We start from the raw sequence: 2,828 nt of genomic DNA, 5'->3' as shown, positions 1-2,828 counted from the left end.
GCACCGCACATTTTGAGGGAAAAAAAAGACGTTTAAGTGCGCCTTATAGTCGTGAAAATACGGTATATATATATACAAAGATTTTGCAATAAGATCAGAAAGACTTGTTCTTCTGTAAATATGCTAAGATTTGTTTCACTTGATTTAAATTTTGTAAAAGGTTTTCTTTAAAAAACCTTTGGCTATCAGAATAATGACAGGTTAATCGATTTGCAAAATAACCGCTAGCTGCCATCCTACTTGAAAGCGTGTCCTACCATGTAATCCTGTTCCAAGCTCAGTTCATTCTATCGCCCCATTTAAACTACCCTCTGAAGACTGATCCATGCTGAGCTTGGATCAGTTACCTGTGCCAAGCTCGATTCCTTGCGACCGTTTGCACACCACGCTAGCACGGTTCCTTGCCTCCTAGTGGCAATCTACGGTACTACTGCTCTCTAGAGGTAGACAAGCAAACCAACATGGTGGTGACCGTAACATTCAGGACGTTTCCAGAGAATCAGGTGGCAGAACGGCAGCCTTTGGTAAATTTACTTGACAAAGTCATCTTTTGGGAAGTGGATACGATAAATGATAATCTAATCAGGGCTTGCAGATGCAGGAAACATGAACGCATGTTGAGGCTCATCAAACTGCTAAGCAGAATCAACACAGGAAGTCATGTGGCATGGTGGGGAAGCTAGTAGTTTCATGAATGTCTGATATTTCATGATTATGGAGGCTGACTGTAAGGAGATGATGCGGCCTGCTAATGCACTCTTTGGTATCAGAGAATGTGCCACAACTGAACCATGCCGAGCCGTACTGAGGAAGTAGTACCATATTAGCACAGGTCAGTTGTGTCTGCAGTTGTGTCTGGTGCGGTCCGGTTCAGTTCTGTGTACCATTTACATTCAAAAGTTATCTCCGTTACTGTGCTCGGACCACTTTCGGCACGGTTTCAAAAGTGTAGTGTAAATGGGGCTTACAGTATGTCTTTGAGCTGGAGAGGCTGAAGTCTTACACAAAGTAGTCAACTGATGGACAGCCAAATGACGAAGAAAGCCTGATTTGGACAAGGAGGGTGTTGACTGACATTGAAACCCTAGAAATAAACATATTGAGCTACTGTGAAATTTACCCACTTAGTTGTTTGAAAATAGAGGACAGTTTTATGTTCAGATACAAAGATATTGAGCCATTTGACCACAAAGACAAAAAATATGCTTGAAAGAGTTGAGATCAGTTGCTTAAACTCAAACGAATGTTGTAGCAGAGCTTAGACATGATAGTGGCTGCAACATGCTGGGGGCTGCCCAAAACAGAATATGGAAGACAACCTCTAAACTTGGCAAGTTTACCCTGAATGAATAACTAGATGTTATTTATATATTTACCTGGTTAAGATGAGTCTGTTTGAATTGTCCTTACCTTAGCATGATTGATCATCCCTGCTTAAACTATGTCTCAAATTATTGTGACTGCAGAACAGCAATGAACATTTAGAATTTTTTGAATACAGAAAAAATCTGTGCTTTGAAATTGTTTATTAAAATTCAGAATTGTTTTTATTTATACTGTCATTCCACTCAACAAAATAGAATAATTTACAGAAATCAATAACTAATGATATTCAGTTCCATGAGTCTATATAAACAGAATTAACCATGTTATTAATGGAAAAAAAGAAAACCATCTACACGGATAGAGCTGTCTTATGGCAGCTATGTTTTGTTCCTCTTTCAGCATGTATTGACTTGTTCTGCTCATTAAGATACAGGTCACAGTGAGTGGTAGGACCCCATACGTGTCCTCCTTCTTCAGTCTCAATGAGAGCGAGGCTATGAGCAGTTATGCCTCCCCACGCTCACCTATAATGGCCTTAACCTCAGCTGCCACAACCACACCAATTACACTAACATCCATCCTAGAGATGTGCCTCTGGACACTTGAATAGACAAGGTCTGTTATCATTCTAGTATAGATTTTTTTCCCTACTTTTTTATTTTAACATTCCAGTTATTAGTGATGGAGATATAAGTATCCCTGTCATCAAGTTGTTATTTTTAAACACTGAGAGAAATAAACAGTTTATTTTTGATAATCCTTGAATTTGAAAATTTTAAGGGCTCATAGAAAACTAACCCTGCAGTTTTAATTTCCTTGGCAAATTTGGTCTTGAGAATTTCTTCATAATAAATCAGATTGATTGCAGTCGGACCGCTTAGTATTTTGACCTGAAACTTTAATTTTCTTCTGACTTTTTAGCTGTAAGTCACAAATGTTATGTTTGTTTATTTTATGTCCATGTATTACTTTTTACTTTCAGTTTATTAAGTTTGGCTTGATGTTTTCCTCAAGGGAAATGATCTTGGCAACATTAATTATATAAAGATTGTATGAGTGTTTAATGATTAAGTTCCATGTGTACCCAGGGTGCTGGGTGATTTGAACCACCCCAGTAGGACTGCTTTCGTCTTCGTTCATTCCCTTCCTTGTCAGGTTGACTGGCAGCCGCCAGCCAGCAACTCTACCGGTAATTGAAACTTCACACCATTGTTGGCAGAGCTGTTTGTTGCTGTCGTTGGTAATGTTAGGGTTGTGGTGCTCTGTTCTCTAAAGGGAAAATGTTCTGCGTCACTGGTCACACATGTAACACCACTCAGGGGAGGCCAAAGCAGAGAAAATTGGAACAAAGGCGTACACCAAACATGGGGTTTGTTAGAAGCCTTCCATGCAAGAAAAGAAAAAAACAACTTATATTTGATCTTAATGATTTGAGGAAAATTGTCTGTGTAAGGAAAAAAAAAAAACACAAACATATATACATACATATACTGTATATATAT

General features: G+C 38.6%; 1 protein-coding gene across 2 annotated transcripts in view; it reads left to right on the top strand.

Annotated features, from left to right (window-relative positions):
- The window catches only part of LOC107100196 (MICOS complex subunit Mic19-like), a 99,810-nt gene that overhangs the window by 41,903 nt on the left and 55,079 nt on the right, over positions 1-2,828 (top strand). The gene's annotated exons all lie outside the window — the stretch shown is intronic.

The sequence above is a fragment of the Cyprinodon variegatus genome, unplaced genomic scaffold (assembly GCF_000732505.1).
Source record: "Cyprinodon variegatus isolate N-32 unplaced genomic scaffold, C_variegatus-1.0 Scaffold944, whole genome shotgun sequence".
In the NCBI taxonomy this organism is placed as follows: Eukaryota; Metazoa; Chordata; class Actinopteri; order Cyprinodontiformes; family Cyprinodontidae; genus Cyprinodon; species Cyprinodon variegatus.
This window is presented reverse-complemented; position numbering and strand designations above follow the sequence as displayed.